The sequence below is a fragment of the Amblyomma maculatum genome, chromosome 3, assembly GCF_055883805.1.
Source record: "Amblyomma maculatum isolate TAMU_Amacu chromosome 3, ASM5588380v1, whole genome shotgun sequence".
NCBI classification, from domain to species: domain Eukaryota; kingdom Metazoa; phylum Arthropoda; class Arachnida; order Ixodida; family Ixodidae; genus Amblyomma; species Amblyomma maculatum.
In genome coordinates this window covers 211,234,139-211,253,749 of record NC_139346.1, presented here as the reverse complement: position 1 = coordinate 211,253,749, position 19,611 = coordinate 211,234,139, and positions in this window count along the sequence as shown.

Below are 19,611 nucleotides of genomic sequence, written 5' to 3'. Positions count from 1 at the left end.
AAGCGGGCCTTATCGGCTCATCGTGCCTCGCTCCTCCTGCACAGAGCGTCCAGCTGCTCACCTGAGTCAGCAGCCACACACAAACTGCATCCTTCAGAGCGACTTTCTGAGCAACATATATACACCTGCATGGCATGTTTGTATTCATGGCGAAATAATAAGGTTTACGCTGTCGCAATGCATACAAAAAAAAAATTATTTATAATGGCAAGCTCTTAGCCTCTGCGCAGTCGTATTGTATATTCAGTACGTGCAGGATTTTCGGTTTAATGGCTTATTAACTGTTTTTTTTTTTTTTTTTTTGCGGTACGCTAAGGCACTTTCTGCCTCTAACCACTGCGCCAGTGTCCGAAGTAGGGGCTTTATTAATTTTTTGGAACTTTTTAACAAATCGCCGATGCATGGTCTTCTCTTACCTGACAAGTAAAGGAAAGGTCCCTAAATGAGTCCCTAAGTGCCCGGGAAAGATGGGCTTGAGTATTCAACTAGTGATAGTATAAAAAAAACAACCAAACGGAAGTATCTATCGTATCCATTGGGAATAAAATCAATACTGTCGACTTTTTCCCCCTTTTGTTTCGTACCTGTGTCTGCATATACCTCGGGTAGTCTGGAAAAAACACCGAGAATAGCAGTCCGCTTCCGGTGCCTGGTCTTGGAGGATTCAAAGCAGTAGCCGGTGTGCAAAAAGTGCGAAGTAGATGAAGGTACTGGCGTTCTCATTGGGATCGAAATCATTTATGGATATGGTTTTAAGCCACGCCTGACAGAATTTTCATCTGCGGGAAACTCGTGAAAACTTAGACCAAGCTTTTTGTTGGTGCTCGACTTGCAACAAGGTATACGCAGCACTACAGCATATTTCTGAAAAATACAGTAAATTATACGCGGAATGTCTACTACATATTAAATATAAGTAACTTACCTGAAGTCAATGTGGTATAGCAACGTGATAATGCTTATGAAAAATATATGCCATTAGCATAGGGCCTTTGGCAGCAACACTTCCAAGGAACAGGCAGGGTAGTTCCGGGCCTAAAAGAGAAACCCCCCCAGCACCACTGATGTTTCGTGGGAAATTCACATTGTAAACTTGACGCGCGCAATGACTCTGATTAATTAATCTGGCTGAGCACATCAGGACGGAGAAAGTGCACTTCAAAATTAATGCTTCCGTGACGCCTTCATTTGAAGACTTCTGTGCAGACAACGCTCGACTCGAGAACGTAGCCAGTTACCAAGATGGTGGAATACATTTTGTTTTGAGGGGGGAAAAGCAAGCACAAAAAAAAAATGACAAGGTGGTCAGAGAAAGCGTATATAGGCACTGCGGCAGCTGACTAGACGGAATACATATACCTCAAAGCACGTTCAGTGCGCAACACGTAAACACCCTGGCCAAGCCTTCGGTGCATCTCGATCATGTTGTGCTACAAAGAACAATCCTTTCTGTGTGAAGTCGACTTAAGAATGTATAACCACGTATGAGAGGCCGCTAGGGGGCCAAGAAGAGCGGACGCACCTCAGCACGGCTCCGCGAAACCTTGCCCGCTACAGAATTAAGGGACCAGGTACGGACGTGAAACTGCACCACTACGAGCAGAAGGTGAGTGGGTTACTCCCACCAGTTTTGGTTCTCCTAGCTCCAGCCAAAATATCGAGAACCGTCCGAAAGCGACTCAAGCGGCACTGCCGCCGCGCTAAGCCTAGCGCTTTGGATTGCCACCGTACCGCCGTGCACAATGCAAGTGCAAGTTGAGGGACAGACCCTCAAAGAGGGAGACTTTAATCCTTCAGAATGGACTAACGTGCTCAGTACCTACCAGAAAAAAGAAACATCACGCAACCAAGCAGACAACGCGGGACCCGCGTCGTCGTCAGCGTCCGCGTGGAGACCGACGTACAAACCCAACGGAACGCAGTTGCGCGCCACAAGGATTGTTGAACGCCGCAACAGACAAGTAGCGCCACTACCTCATCAAGCATACAAGGTCATCTTCCGCTCACAAGGAGGGTTATATCTCCCCACAGTGCAGCCACAGCAACTGCTCCGAAGTATTTGTGCAGCAGCCAACACACCACTGGGAGATCATGTCCAGTTACGCATCCATCCAAGTAACAACACTTGCACGATGGCCACAACAAGCAAAGAGGCCGCACTTCAACTGGCGCAGGTGAAGATTATAACGCACGCCTGCAAGGAGTACGCAGTCATTGCGTACATAGCGCCAGCATCGGACGCTGTCCGAGGCGTCATTACGAATGCCTTTTGGAACGAAGCAGACCAAGAAATCGTTCAAGATGGTTGGTTGATTGGTTCATAGGAAGGGAAGACGAAACCCAGATGCGGACATTGTAGCCGCTCGTCGTATGGGACGCACTAAGTCTATTCTAGTGACTTTTGCACAAGGCCCACTTCCCCGGAAACTAATTTACTTTGGCGGTGTACACCTGTGTACACCATACCGTTCAAGGCCAGGGGGCTGCACCAACTGCCGGCAACCGGGTCATCGCTACGATGTTTGCCCGCATCCGAAGCAATCAAAATGCCCAAGATGTGGCGTCGACCATGGAGCGGACCATGAGGGACTCTGCATCCCCCAGTGTATACTGTGCGGTGGTGAACGCTTAACGGGAACAGGATGGTGCAAGGCGAAGCAACGCGTGACACGGCTCCGGCACAGAGATTCCGTTGGACAGCCTCGCCTCAGCGGAAGCGCTTCCAGAGAACGCTCTTCACGACGGACGCGTCAAGACGACACAACTGACGAGAAGCGCATGGGAATCACGTGGGCAGAAAGGGTCGCCCGCACTCCAGACAGTCAGGCGGAGGAGATGGCCCGGCTCAGGGAGGAGGTAAGACGCCTACAGCAACACCTCTCCCACTCATCCTCGACCTTATCTCCTTCATTGCACCCAGATACCAACTCAAATGTTCCTCCTCCCACCACCCCCCTAACCACCCAAACTCCATCCCCTCCTGCTACTCCCCCGCCTAAAAAGAAACGCATAGAGTCAAACAGCGACACCGATCCTCTAGCTGAACTAGAAGCCCGCTTAGAGGCGAAATTTCAAGCAAAATTCGAACTCTTCCAGCAAAAAATGGAAGAACGATTCCAAACCCTAACGGCCCAGCTAGAGGCGCGGCTAAACACATTCTGTGACCATCTAACTGTTAAAGTAGAAACGATGGTAGAGGGGGCAATTACCCGCATAATGAACGTAGTTGACGCCAGATTGGCTACACTCCCCATCCAACCATCCCCCACTTCTTCCTTCCCAAGCCATCCCTCTATCCAACCACCAATACCCCCCTCCGTAGCAACCCAAGTGCAGCATGACGGCAGCTCATCCTCACTCCCTCTCCAACCATCCCCCACTTCTCTCTTCCCAAGCCATCCCTCTATCCACCCACCAAGCTATCCCTCTATCCAACCACCAATACCCCCCTCCGTAGCACCCCAAGTGCAGCATGATGGCAGCTAATCCTCCAATTCTTAAGGGCAACATCAACCCACTAATAATCTGGCATTGGAACTGCCGGAGCATTAAGCGAAAGCGGGATCCTCTAGTGCAACTCATTACTAGCAACTCGTCACCCCCAGACCTTATACTTCTACAAGAAACTCGTATAGCACTCAACATACCAGGATATACAGCATACCATGCACCTAGCGTGGACAAGCCCGTGGTTACAACCTACATCAGACGCACACTCAGACACACAATACACGACTATACACACGAGGTAGCACACATTACCGTAGAAATTATACCGAATGATGTTACTAAAGAATTATTAATAGTCTCCGAGGAGGCGCTGCGATCGCCGCAGGTTGCAACCGTGTGGCACCTCGGCTCTTCAATGTTTTTTGAACTGTGTGCGGAAATATTGTTCTTTTGTGTACGAAACAAAGGACAATGACCCAGTGAGTACCTCCGGTGAGTGCGGAGTGATTTTCGTAGATCTGAAGTCATCGTTTTTCCGCCTGCAACAACGTTTTCTGCGACAGACTGCTAACCCTAACAACACCCAGACGCAGCTCAGCTGCTGCCCTGGCCGGGCTGTCAGGACGCACCATGCCGAAGCCGGCGCCGGTTCGCTCACACCCGAGTGGCGCAAGTGCGGGAGCTGTGGGTTCATCAAAAAGTGTAGGCACCAAAAAAACTGAAAGCAGCCTCCAAGAAAAGGCGTTCCGACGCCCAACGCGCGATGGAGAGGACGGAACGCATCAGCTGCCGAACGCGGACGCTGAGAGTGGTCTTTCTGTGGGACTCACTAAGACTAAGGAGCAGCACGCAAGCGACCAAATGGACACTGAAGACGAAAGTGAGATCGTCGGCGACTACGGCGACTGGACTTTAATCAAGAAACGGAAACCTCAAAGGAAAGTGAAGCCTGAACAGCTTCGTCTTGAACGGGTAAGTCGACCCCTCTTTCCACTCTCGATCAGGCCACTCAACCGAGTACATGTGCATGATATACCTAAACAAGCCATTACAGAGGCGTTAGAAATGACCGCAAAAAGTTGGGAATTGGCAGATTTGGCTGCTTTCCGCTACGATGTGGTAGCAAATCGCGTCAAGGTCACTGTTAGAGATGAGGAACACGCAAATAGGCTCACCGCATTAACGCGACTGGCCGGGAAAGTGAACGGACGCGTCTGCACGTACGAGGTCACGATTGAACGAACGCCAACACGAGGCGAGGAAAAAAGTCGCGGCGTTATCAAGGTGCGTCCTGGTCAAACCATTGAGTACATCAAGGACCACCTAAGATGTGAAACTGCAACTATTCTTGACGCGCGTCTGCTAGGAAAGACAAACATGCTGCTGTTAAAATTCGATACAGAGCAGCTACCCAAAAGGCTAGTTTTTGATTACGAAATCACAAGGGTCTACGAGTACAGACCGAAAATTATTGCCTGCTATAACTGCCACGGACTGGGACATATTGCTAGGTATTGTCCAGCAGAAGAGGTTTGTAAGGAATGCGGACGGCTGCACTCTAAAGACACAGAATGCGATCAAGAGTTATTCTGCGTCGCCTGCCAGAAACCGGGCCACATTTCAATCAATTCGGCTTGTCCTAGTCGTGTACCAAAAGAGCCTAAAGAAAATAAGCAGAACCCTGATGCAGTTAAGGGAGAAGTTACATGGGCAGACAAGGCGCGACAGAACTCGTCGACAGAAACTGCGCTGCCCCCTGTTTACCAACAACAACTGGAAGAGTTGCGAAAAGAAAATCAGCAACTTAGAGAAATGCTGGAGAAAGTCCTTGCAAGGCTACCACCGGAACAAGACGTTCATGCATCTCAGACGCAGCGGCAACATGCTTCAGCTTCGCCCACTGGGCAGATGCAACGCGTGCGTTCGAAAAGCCGGCCCGGACGGTCGTCCAGTCGTAAAACAACTGCAAACTCCATAAAGCACCAACATACCGAAACATCACTGACTCAAACGCCAAAGACTCATCAGACGACAAAGGCACTTACCGCACAAGACTCGGCGTATGCGCAAATGCTGAGCATCATGAGGCAAGAGCGACACAACGAGACACAGCGTCTAGAAAAAAGCCTGAAAAAGATTCGTGAAAAAAGGCAAACGGTTACCATCGACTGGGAAAAGTTTCGGACAGCCACTGGCGGCAACTTCATGGACTTCGCGCAATTCAGTGCCATGGTTGCGGAAGCACGACCATGGTCCCGAGACACAATAATATGTGAAGACACTACCACACACATGGATAGGCACCTTGCCAACTTGTGGCGAAAGGTCAATATCCTTACGCAACAATACAGATATAAAGGAAAGCGCCACAGGGATCTCATGAGCCTTAAGCGCCAATATCGACTCATCAAGGAGTACCAACAACAGCTCGAAACAGATTCATGGCACAGCACTTGTGCGACGCTCGGACGCAAACCCGGCCTTAAAAAGCTGTGGGGAATTCTACGAAGCCTGCTGGGGAAAAAGAAAAGCACACCACCACTGGCAGAGCTGTTCCTGCGCGAGAACCCAGCTGCACTCGAGGAAAAGGTGATCCACACGTTCTTCCCGCATGCTTCTGAGATACCCACGCCACCATTGCCGGCGATCACGATTGACAACACAGTGACGGAACTTGAAAAACCATTTACATTTGGCGAACTATTGGCAGCATTAGTCCACGGCAAACCGAAATCGGCTCCAGGACACGACGGAGTAACATGGCAGGAGCTCAGAAATCTTAGCGACGAAGCCCAAGATCAGCTCTTAACTATCATAAACGATTCATGGGAATCAGGAGTGGTGCCAGATGCACTAAAGCTATCATTGATATATCCCATACCGAAATCAGGGAAGGACCACACAAAACCAGAGAACCTACGGCCAATAGCTCTCACATCCACTATCTGCAAATTGATTGAGCGAATGATAGCCGCAAGAATACAGCATTATATCGAATACGTACAGCCTGCCCTTACAAAAAAGCTTAATGAGTTTCTGATTAAATGGTAATTACATTCCTCATCATGCACATTAACATTTCTATACATTTTCTTGATGCGTTTTTGATGAGTTTCACAAGAAAGTTGGCCACCGTGTTTCTGGTTGGTACCTAATGTGTGCATTTCTTGTGTGTTATTCATGAGTGTTGACCAATGAGCACTTTTGGATAAAAAGTAAAAGCTAAAACGTAGCGAAGCACCTCAGCTACATTAAAAAAAGCTAAAAAATAAAAAAAAATTAAAACTAAGCGAAAAAAAAAACTGCACCTCTGGCGCGATTCGAACTCGGTACCTCTTACTCCGTAGCTTTCTACTCTAACCACTCGGCCACTCGGGGAACTGGTAATGTCGGTAACGTATTTGCTTCTTATGTCTGGACTGCATTCATAAGATTGGGACAATGTTTCGAAGCATGTTTCGAAGTGTACAGGCCATTGCGGCTGCTCTAACAATTACAACTTCTTGACCATTAGAACTTTCATCTAATGTTCTAGATACCTATGCGCACTATTTTGTCCACTGCAGTCATTTTAACATGTCGAGTTTGGCATCGCTGGCAAATTTATCAGCGCTGGCTCTTCGGTGGTTGCTACCTTGGGCGTAATTTTCGCTGAACACGGAGCTGTAGCACGAACCTTTAAGGAAAAAAAGTGCGAGCAAGCTTCAATACCGGCAAGCGCAGCAGCGCCAACACTATTTTACTGGTAACTAAATCTTATTTATATCTAAACATTTCGGGAAGCGTTGCGATGACTGAGGGCTCGGCTAATCTATACGCAGAGCAAGAAGGAGCTCTAAAGCTTAAGAAACACGCAAAATATCATGCATTATAAAGAAGGCATTGCTTCTTGTGCTCTGGTCGCGCACATGCTCCCAGGACGGTCCAGTTCCGAGGCAACGCAAGGCTCGGGTTACGTCCGCGCGTCGTCGTCGGCGCAGGCAGGGTACCCCTGCTGGTCTTTCCGAAGCGGCCTGCTCGCAGGTGCAAGGAGGCATTGGAAATGGAGCGGCCGTGGGTCCGTTTGCTTGGAGGCGGTGTGGCATTGCGTCGGTTCGCGTACACAACAATATCCTTGCCCGTAACACCCTAAAGCATACTGTCCAAACATAGCACCCCTTCGCTTCGCAAGAAGTGATTTGCAATGGCACAAACACCCAAGACTCAGGGTGTAAGCTTGTTTTGAATGAAACAAATGTCCAAAAAGTTTTTTGTTTTTACAGTGCATGCTAAACAGAAATGAAAACATAGTAAAGAATATACATTCGCTTAGTGATGTATAATTTTCCTCATTTGAGAAAGTCAATGTATTTCCACATTAGCTCCTATACAAAAATACTGTTTTGTTTTCCAAGTACAAAACTTCTTGCGTAATCTCAAATGAAAGTCTGTTGCGGATCTCATGTTAAAACACATAAAAATTGTTTCTTAGGCAACATCCTACATATGCTAATCAGAAATGAAAACATAGGGCTCTGAAAGTGTGCAGTTTACAAAGAAATAATATATATTCACTTAGTGATGTATACATTTCCTCATTTGATAAAGTCAATGTATTTCCACATTAGATCCTACCCAAAAATACTGTTGCATTTTCCAAGCACAAAACTTCATGTGTGATCTCAAAGGAAAGTCTGCTGCGGATATGATGTTAAAACACATCTAATCTTGAATCTCCTTTGAGTGGTTGATGACTCGTCAAAAACACATTACGTGGGTAACAGAAATTCAATATCCATTTTTGTAAGGGTGGGTTGCATCCAGCCCAGGCTGGATTCCGTCCGAATATGGGCACGCATGATTGCCTTTGGCTGCTCCGCAGGGTAATCAACCGCAGGTCTCGCAAACAGACACCAGATTACATCCTCGCGGTTGATATGCGCAAAGCATTCGACAATGTAAACCAACAGGTAATCCTACAAGAATTATCAAAAAGATATCCCAGCCAAAAAGCATACAACTGGATATGCAGCTTCCTTCAAAGTAGACCTATTAGGCTTCATGGCAAAGCTTCGGGATGGAGCCCCAGAACCTATTACTTGGATAGGGGCGTGCCCCAGGGCTCTATCCTCGGGCCTTTGCTTTTTAACTTGGCCATGACCCGCGTAGCAGAAGCGCTCGAGCGAGACACTTCGGCCCGCTTCACCATCTACGCAGATGATGTCACCATATGGACAGAGGCAGTGGATTACCCAAATGAAGAAGTCATGCAGACGGAGCTCCAAGCAGCAATCTTCAGCCTCACTGACAGCTTGGAAGCATTGGGGCTACAGCTCTCACCTGAAAAGACACAACTCATAAGCATAGACGGCAAGAATTCTACAAACACCAAAAAGCAGATTACACTGCATCTTGGACAACACAACATCACGTCTGCAAATGGGCAGACAAAAATCTTGGGGGCACAGATTTCTAGTTGCAACAGTCCTCGTAAATGGATTCGTACATTGCAACGTAACTGGACCCCGATGTTGCATATGATTCGCCGGATTTCAAACAAATACGGTGGAGCCCGGCAAAAATCGTGCCAAACACTGTCTAGAGCGGTTGCTGTAGGCAGGATTTTGTACGGGGCACCTGTCTATGAGTTTTCTAATCGCGATGTTAAAGACATCGAAAAGCTACACAGGGCCACTCTTCGCACCATTACTGGGCTTCCTAAGCACACGAGAAATGAAGAGCTGCTTAAAATGGTCAGCATACCACCCATACAAGACATTATAAGAGAAGCAAAAATAAGAATGCGATCCCGACTGGAAAACACGACCCAAGGGCAGCAGATCATGGCATGGGACAACCGAATCAACATTGCTCCGAGGCCCCTGGGGACAGACACTTCACCCCCGTGGGAGGCGCCGGTAATCGCACTAAGGCCACAACGACCTATTAGTAGACGGAATGTGGTAGCTAGGCAACTTTTAGCACAGAGAACTGCCCTCACAAGACCACTCAATACAATAGACATCTACACTGAAGCTGCAATTAGAAATGAAAGGGTGAGTGTGGCATGGGTGTGTGTGCCAGCGCCTCAGCACAACGGACAGCACACGTGCCACCTACCTGGAGGAACAATTTTACACTCCGAGTTGCTTGCCATATGGGGAGCCATAAATACCATTACGACCGCTGCAGCCAGAAAAGATAACTTCAATGGTTATCGAATTTTAACCAAATCATATGCAGCGATTGCAGAGCTGACGGCACCAACTACAGACGACGCAGTGGCCAAGGACATCAGAAAGAGGCTGAAGGGAATGCGGGAAGTTGGAATAGAAATTCAAATTATATGGACACCGGGACATACTGGCACGGACGGGGGAAACGCAGCCGCGCAAGCGGCCGCCGCGCAAGCGGGTGGGCTTGCTGAAACGTACAATGCCCCACACCCCAACTCCATGCCTACACCGACAGACTTAAATCCTTACCAAACAATGCTCACTAAAGGCTCCTCTGGCAGATCGATGATGCACTATGTACGCACAAAAATAAAACACGACAGTAAGCTTAGATTACATGAAGCGACACCAACGCCGGTGTTTGAGGACACGAAAGGGCTCACTCGACCACAAGAAATATTTCTCAACAAAGTAATAACAAACGCTGCTTACACACCGCACATACTTGACAAGTGGTTTCTCCGAAGACACGAAACACTCAAACACAACATATGCACGCACTGTCAGGAACAGTGTACAGCAGACCTAGAACATCTTATATGGCAATGTCCATCGTTTTCACAAGGAAGAAACAAAATTACGCATATTCCACACGACGACATGCCCACATTAGCAGGTCAGGTTATATCAAGCACCGAAATACAACACTCCATTGCTACATACGGCAGTGAGAGCGGCCTGCTTCGAGTAGTGTGAGAGAGGTCGACTCACAGCGCGAAGATCGGCCGCATGGCAAGCAACAAGCAACAGCTTGAAGAACCGTTAAGACGAAGAAGTTACACTCCCATCCCTCCCAACTCCCCAAGAACCCAAACAGCGGCCGAGAGCCATCCCTTCCTTTCAATAAAGGCTTCATTCATTCAATAGTCTCCAATATATACAACCCTCCTAGTAGCCCCGCATCTCGTTGCGCGAATCTAATTAGGACAATAGCAAAGGAAGCCAAGAAAACACCTTTATTAATAGCGGGGGACCTAAACTGCGCACACGCTGATTGGGGATACAGCCGTACAAACAGCAGAGGAGAGGTTCTGTACAATCAGATACAGCAGTCACAGCTATCCGTACATAATGATTTTGAAATGCCCACCAGACAGGGTACAGTTGGTATTATGGATACCAGCCCAGATCTCACGCTCGGCAGACACATCCCGCACCTGAAATGGGAACGAACCGGACACTCATTAGGCAGCGATCATTATATCATCGCCCTAACCCTTGAGGGACCACAGTGCACGCCAAATACATATAAGCATCGTTTGGTGAACTGGGAAAATTTTCGAAAACAACGACAGAACACCCCTGCTGAAGACAACATAGAATTAAGGCAATGGGTGCGACAACTACTTCAGGACCAGGAAAATAATACGCAGATCATTGATACAAACGAAGATGTGCCAACGTTAGATGCCAGAATGGCGCATTTACTTGACGCCCACCGTAGTTTAAATAAACGGTATGCCACACAGAAGCACAACCGCAAACTTAAGCAGAAGATTAATGATCTGGCCACCCAAATTGAAGACTATGGAGCGCAATTGTTTCAGCATAATTGGACACAAATATGTGAAGGGTTAAAAGGAAATCTCACCACAAAGCGTGCATGGCACCTACTTCGGCACCTTCTGGACCCAACCCAGAGCAAGACATATACACGAAACATAATAGCTAGACTAACCCATCAACACAGAGATGACACAGATGCCCTACTAGCTACTCTAAAGCATATGCACACCACCCCGGGTCAACCACAATCCCTTCCCTCCTATGCAGGAGGACCAAATGATATATTAGATGCTGCAATAACGACATCAGAAATACGGGCAGCACTTCACAAGCTCAAGAACACAACGCCAGGCGAAGATCAGGTTTCAAATGCGGCGCTAAGAAACCTAGATGATAAATCATTGGAGCAACTAACGGACCTCTATAACAAACACTGGGAAGAAGGGACACTCCCAGCAGAATGGACACACGGGAAAGTAATTCTCATACCAAAACCCAATAAGCCAATTTCCCCAGCGAATATGCGCCCAATATCGCTCACCTCAAACTTAGGAAAACTCTTTGAACAGGTTATACTAGCTCGGCTAACTGCATACATGGATGACACGGACCAATACCCGCACTCAATGGTCGGTTTCAGGCCCCGTCTATCTACGCAGGACGCTATGCTGCAGCTAACGTCGGCAGTGCTTGACCCACATATACCAACGCATACTAAGGCGATACTAGCAATAGATCTCAAAAAAGCGTTTGACAATGTACAACACACAGCAATCCTACAGGCACTCACGAACATTCAAACTGGTCCTAGGGTTTACAACTACATAAGAGCCTTCCTTCAGCACAGGACAGCCACACTTCATATCGACAATCTCCACACCTCACCGTACACGCTTGCCAACGTGGGGACGCCGCAAGGCTCCGTTCTTTCCCCGTTTCTGTTCAACATTACCCTTATCCCCTTAACCGCAGAACTACAGAAAATCCCTCACCTCGGTCACACCATATACGCCGATGACATCACACTCTGGACAACACACGGATCAGACGGTGAAATCGAAGACACGCTACAAACAGCAGCAGACACGATAGCCAAGCTTACCGCAACAATAAGATTAGAGTGCTCCTCAGAAAAATCAGAATTACTAATCATACCCCCTAAAGGACGGACCTACCAAAGCCCCATAGAAATTCGAATTCAGGGAAGACAAGTACCACAGGTTCATACCATCCGCATTCTGGGACTATACCTTCAACAGGATGGAAAGAACGTCGACACAATTAGGCGGCTCAAAAAGGCCGTTGCAAACACCACACAAATCATAAAAAGGGTGACAGGACGCTCACATGGGCTTCGAGAGGCGGACACACTTCGAGTAGTGCACGCCTATATCCTCAGCAGAAATCTTTATGCTATACCATACCTCAAACTATCATGCAGTGAGGTCCAGCAAATAGACTCATTAATTCGGCAAGCAACAAAGGCAGCACTTAAATTACCGAAAAGCACTAGTAACGAGAGACTACTCGAACTTGGAGTCCATAATACCATACATGAACTTCGAGAGGCCCATTTACAAGCACAATACCTCAGATTAGCTGCTACAACTACCGGACGACATATACTCACTAAGCTAGGCATCACTATTCCTGCAAACAATTCATCCCTATTAACACTCCCTAGCCAAATTTACACTTCAATCTTTGTCAAACCATTACCGCGGAACATGCACCCCCACTATGACCAAGGTCGCAGGAAGGCGCGCGCGGCAGCGCTCCACAAATGGTACGGGAATGAGCCCGATGCCGTTTGGGTAGATGCCGCCTGCGATGAGAGCGGAGCCACTGCAGTTGTCCACAACCCCCACATTTCCCCCTTAACTATTGAGCTTCCTTCAGGCACGACCCCTGAAGAAGCCGAGGAGACCGCTATAGCTATTGCTCTGGCATACACCGATGCCAGTTACATACTCAGTGATTCAAAAACTGCCATTCTAAATTATGCCAGGGGCCGGGTTCATCCTCCGGCGCACCGCTTGCTGCACATGCCCACCTCCCACCTCCCCCGACGGATTGAGCTCATCTGGGTGCCTGCGCACTCGGGAAATCCCGGCAACGAGGCTGCCGACTCCTTAGCCCGAGGGTCTAGAAACCGGGCACAGGCGGACCTCATGGGGGATTTCTCGAAGGATCGTATGCACTCGTTTGCTGAGTTCACCGCAAACTCCCGCGCTGAGCGCCTCATCTATCCGTCACCCCACCCATCCCTCACTATCAGAGAACAGTCAATCTGGCGTCGTCTGCAGACACGAACTCTACCGACACCAGCTCTACTTTCGAAATTTCAGCCGGTATCCCCCCTATGCACTTTGTGCTCCCACCCCAAGGCCACTCTTACCCACATTCTTTTATCCTGCCCGGGGTCTCCTCCCCCCGCCGGGCCGGTGCCTCTCCGAACCTGGGAGGACTGGGAGACCTCACTGCGATCAGCGGACCCGGCCAGGCAGAAGATCGTCGTCAGCCGGGCCGCATACGTCATGGATAAACATAATATGAACGTTTAGATCGTGAGTGGGGTCGTGCGGAGACCCAGGAGGCCTGCGTGCCTCGAATTCTTCTGCAAATAAAGTTTTTTCCTCCTCCTTCTCCTAACCACGTATATCTACTTTGATTCTCGTGCACCTTCCTGTAGCGCTTTTGTGCTAGCGATTATATAATATTTCTCACGTGCACAGTGCACGTGCAGTGTAAATGGCACTTAGCGGGAACACGGTTCCGCGTGTCTGCGCACGTGCTGAGCATCATAGCGCCAAAGCCAGTAGGAAATTCACGCAAAATGACAGACGGCACGAAGCACACTTCGAGGTCTCCGTACTAGTTCGCCACTCTGAAAGTGCATGCGTGGCCATACGGAACCGAGTTCACGCTGAGTGTGAATGGCATTCTACGCAATCAGGCAGGCGGATAAGGTAAGCAGGTAACTAACGTAGATAAGGCAGGCAGGTAACCAGATAGATAAGGCAGATAGTTAATGCGAGCAGTTAACGCAAGATAGGTAGGTAGAGTGAGTAGGGTAGGTAGTGCAGTGCACAGTGGGTGGATAGATGGGTAGGCAGGTAATTATTAGCATCCCCTTTTAACAGGGTGGTGCGAAAAGTGTCACCTAGCTTGTCATACATTGAGTTCTCAACAATTATTCAATTAACTCATTATTCCCTCTGCACAGTCCAAAACTACTCTAGACTTTTTCCAGAAATCCCCATGTCACCTCTTACTTGCGTAGTAGTAGTAATAGTAGTAGTAGTAGTAGTAGTAGTAGTAGTAGTAGTAGTAGTAGTATATAGTTATTTTATTATATATCCAAAAGGGAGGAAAATGTGTTGCCAGTCCCGGTATCTGCTATCTGATATATGAAGCACATGAACTGGGGCGGCGGAAATAAAGGTATACGCCATGCGCAGCGCCTATAGGGGCGCCACTGAAAGCCGCCTAGCGGCGGCCGTCGGAACCCGAGGCGGGCCTCATGCGGCAAGCCTGGCCGTAGCGCGCGCGTGCGATCTGCCGTTTGTGCGCGTCTCGCGGGCACTTCCGCGGTGACAGTGTGCGCAAGGGGATCGCCTTTTATAATAGCGGACATGTGTTTCATATCACGGCCGTCTGAAACTGCATCGCCTCCATATGCATCAAGTGTCTCCTGCAGACTGGCGTAAACAAGGTTGCGTATATATACGAAGTGCAGCTCATTTTGGGTGCCCCGCTTTCATTACAACGCCACCCTAATTCGTTCATTCCTTGACCTATGAACCAATGCTCTTTCTTTGCTTCATGGTACACGCTTGCTTCGTTTACATGCAATAAATTGCTACAGAAAACTAGGTAGCGTCTTCGAAACTGCGAGCGATTTCGTAGCGGTGCGACCGCAAAAAAAGCCAGCGAGCTTCCAAATTCTCAGCATCAGATAAATAGCGCATATTGGGCTCCTGTAGCAAGAGTTCAGATTTTTCATGCTTGCGCTTTACCACTGCCTGTACGGCATGGATTTCACGTATTCCGTCGTCAAAAAGGCAGATCGGGTAGATAATTTCATGGGGGAATGAGATATCAGCATATCTGAAATGCCGCATCACAGGTTAGCCAAGAGCATATTAGATTTAAACTTTATATCCTATTTTATTATTGTAATATCATGTTGATTTCATTTGCATCACCCTCGCGCCCAACTGCAGAATTACAGCGCGCTTTATAACAAGCTCTAGAACATTTAGATTGAATATCAAGTACAGCGACATGTTATGTTTTCGTAATCTTGCCAGCCAACAAGAACACTGGCTCTGGTCTTCAAAGTAATTGCATGACAAGTTTCAAAACGCATATTGGAAATTGTCTGTTCAATAACCTGCCGCAGCAGCTCAGGCTACTGAGGAAGATCGAGTTATCGGGACCGAAGTCGACCGCGCCGCCCACGTTTAAGTGGAGGCGAAACGCAAAATGCAACCGTGTGCTGTGCGATGTCAATGCACGCTAAAGATCGTCTGGCTAAGCATTTAACAAATCTAATGCGTATTGTATATTCCCGGTAGCGGAGTCAACCAAATTTAAACAAGAAGTATTCATGGAAGGTGCAATGACAAGCAGAAAACACTAAAAACATAGTTATCAATAGTTATCACTCAGCCCTGCCACACGGTAAATTTAGTACCTTTTCCATCGAATGACGTTCGTTCAAAATGATATTTGTTTGCTGCTACCCGAGAGAATATAATGACATTCGATGAAAACGACCTTAGGTATCGAATGAGTGTGAGGTACTCATCGGAATGCGATCAACGAGGAAATGTGTTATCTCGACTCCAGAGACTCGATGAGAAGATACACCCAAAATAAACTACAAACATGCCACCTGCAATAAATGCTACTGTGCTCCTATAATTGTGCAGCTTGTCATGTTTGTGAAATATGCCAAATAAAAAAAAAAGAAAAAACTGGCACCCATTCCTGCCAGCCAATCCGTAGCCACCGCACCCAGCGCGGGCGGAACAGGCCGCTCCTGCTGCCGCGGTCTGTCGGCGCCGAGTTGCCGACACGGCGAATTTCTTTCGTCACCTTCAGAAACGCATGCTCTGTTGATTATGGATAATAAGCGCCTAATTTGATGAAGGAGTAAAAAAAATTACTATTTCCAAAGCGCTTCCAGCTACGGCTTTGATGTGAAACCGTTTAGGGGCTTAGGCATAGCGACGACTAGGGCATAGCACGCGAGGCCAGAGCGCCGTCGTCGGCTGCTTTCGCGGGAAGCGTCGTTGCGGTAAGCTCGCGGTATCCGATGTGGCAAGCGTTACGAATTTGCCATATGTTTTCTTGATGAGGACAAGCTAGGGCATTTTTCGACGGGCCTTAATACGCCGAGCGAACGATCTGGCGAAAACGTACGGGAGTCAACGGGGCTGTAGTATGCTGCGCCATAGGGCGATACTCGAAGGTTCTATAGAAGCGCCTTCGGAGAGTACACTAGATACTGCCTATTTTACGTGTTGATGTTGACACTTGCTTTAGTGCGCAAAGTGTATGCGTTGTTGAAACTCGTACGCGTTTCGCAGTCGAGCGCAGACGTGCGCACCTTCCGTGCCCTTTCGTAAACAAACGCCGCCGACATTGCCGCTGACTTCGTAATCGATAGTCCTAATCAACAGGTTGGTTACAAGGCATGCAAGACAGGAATGCCAATTTAAAGGCTGCTTTCGTTTACAGCGCAGTGATATTCGCAACATATTGAAGGCGCACCAACATTTGCATGTCAATCGCAGTTACCATACTTTGGAAATGGCATTAGCTTTGGTCGTGTAGCAGCGCGTCGAAAAAAAATGGCATTAACCTGAACAAATGTCATTCGGTGCGACTGCTTGCTTTCTGCGTCGAAAAACCACGATTCACGGCCGCCGTCATTCTCGTGAAGCATCACTGGAAACTTATACAAACGTGTTCCTGGCAAGGTTTTATGTCTGTTTGAAAAATCAACTACGCAGAAATTCTTCCCGGACATTGCTAAAGATTGACAGCGGCGTTATATCAGTTAAACCACGGCCAAAGACGAAAACGCGACGCGCGCGCATAGAGGCTGACATGAACAGCGTCCGACCCGAGCCCGCCTACGCTTTGCGGCATTGGCGACAGGCGGCGTTGTCGGCGTTTTGCGCATCGCCTATAGTGAGGAAGAGGTAGACAAAATCAAAGAGGTGAGCGATAGAGAGAAAGGACAGGGTAGGTAAAAATAAAGATAAATATATACACTATACTGTTCAAGGTGCACAACAAGATCTCCACTGAGATCTTAGAAACCGTCCAGTTGCTGGATGTGCCCGTTAAAGTCGCCAACAATTAACACCTCGCGACCAGGTGCCCATCTGCGTACGTCTGCGATCTTGCAGTCTAGGATTCAGATAGGAACTGGGATGCCCAGAAGGCTGCCAGATATCCATATGTGTTCAGTGCAGGGGCACTCCAGTTTAGTCCAAGTGCCTTGTCTGCCTTGTCGCCATAACAGTCCGATTCCTCCACCTTTTCGGTCGTCGCTGTCTCTGTTCCTTCCAGCCCAATGCCATGCAGGATGTATCGGGGGCTTCTTCAAGCCGCGGAGGTGGGCCTCCGAACTGCGTACGGTGTCATGTACTCTTTATTCAGCATTTTGTAGAGTTCCACACATTTGCCCAACTTTCGAGCTCCACGTAAGTTGAGGAATTCCATGTTTGTGGACGTCTCTCGTGATTTACGGCGGCGGTGTCGCTTATGACCTCTTGGACAGGGTCGTCGAACTTGGGGTGACCGGTTCCCTCCCCTTCACTGCGGCCGACCACCCCCACAGCCAGCGTCGTGGCAGCGCCGGCTGGAAGAGGAGGCAATTACCTGCCTTTGGGGAAGGAGAAGCAGCGATGAGTGCGCTACCAAGACGTCTATACGCGGAGTCCCGCGAAAATAGGACAGAGAGCTTCTGAATGCCGGTACCGCAGTATTTGTCCTGCTTTCTGCTCCTTGACATAAAAAGGTCTCGCTACTCTGCCCATGGCTTGGGTGACTACCTGCTTGCTCTCCGCACTGTAGTTAATCCCACCTTTACGGAGTCGTGGTACTGGGTCTACACGTGTGAGATGGAGGAAGCGTCTGCCCGATTTGCGGCACCACTTCCTGAGCTTAGCATCAGCCACGCATTATAGCCGATGCCCGCATCTCCCCAGCCAGGTTCTCCAGTTTTGGGATCGAGCAATGAGCTAGGTCTCCCGCACGGCCCGTCCACTTTGACTGAATGGTCTGTAAATCCCACATTGCTGTCGCCCACTCTCTGAGCACACCGACAGGAGCACTGTTTTGTGTTTCGCTCTCGATGTGCTCCTCGAGGCTGTCTGTGGTTCTGGCGTTGGGCCTATTAGCAGCGTAATCTTTGGTGTTTTTAACGATCTGTTCTACGTTCTGCGACACATCCAGGTGATCCGCAGGAGGCCTGGACTTTATGATTTGACTTTCGTCCTGACGTGCACCTGCTTCGGACCGGCCGAAGCTATCTAGTACATTTGAGGCTTTTTCATGCTCTACTGCAGCGTCTGTCCCGACCAGTACTAACTTTGCGCTGTCTAAATTGTCCCACCGTTGCTGCACCTCCTGCATTTTCGCGGTGAGTTCTAACGAGTGCTTCCAGTGCCGTCACTCTGTTCTGAAGTGATGCGGCGATGTGGTCTTGCTGAAGCTAGTGTTCATGTATATGCTAGCTGAGGACAGTGTTCATGTTCATGTATATGCTAGTTGCCCCACCGGGGTGGCGCAGTGGTTACGGCGCTCGACAACTGTTCCCAAGGACGCGGGATCGAATCCCGGCCTCGGCGGCCGCTTTTCGATGGAGGCGAAAAGCAAGGTGCCCGTGTGCTGTGCGATGTCAGTGCACGTTAAAGAGCCCCAGGTGATCGAAATTTCCGGAGTCCTCCACTACGGCGTCTCTCATACATAGCCTGAGTCGCTTTGGGACGTTAAACCCCACAAACCAACCAACTATATGCTAGTTGAGGCCAGTGTTCCTATGTATATGCTCCCTGTGCTAGCTGAGGCATTCTTTCTATGGCTGAGGCTAGAGTTTAAGAATCACAAATTGCCATGATGCGATCTTTTACGCGGCCCCCGATTATTTCCAGCACGTGCTTCAGACTACTACAACAAGTACTACTACTACTATTTCTACTATGCCAACAGCTTTTCTACCGAATGAGCTGTATAAAATGCATCACCTAATATTTACCGCAGTACGCAAATATTTCATGCAGATAGGAGTGAAGAAAAAATCAGACCGCCGCAATGTACGAGCGCCAACACTCTCCTTTATGCGGAGCGCCCGGCCACGCCGGTTCAGATGGGGACCAAAATGGCGCCGCTAGCTCATCTGGCAACACTGGTCTTTAGC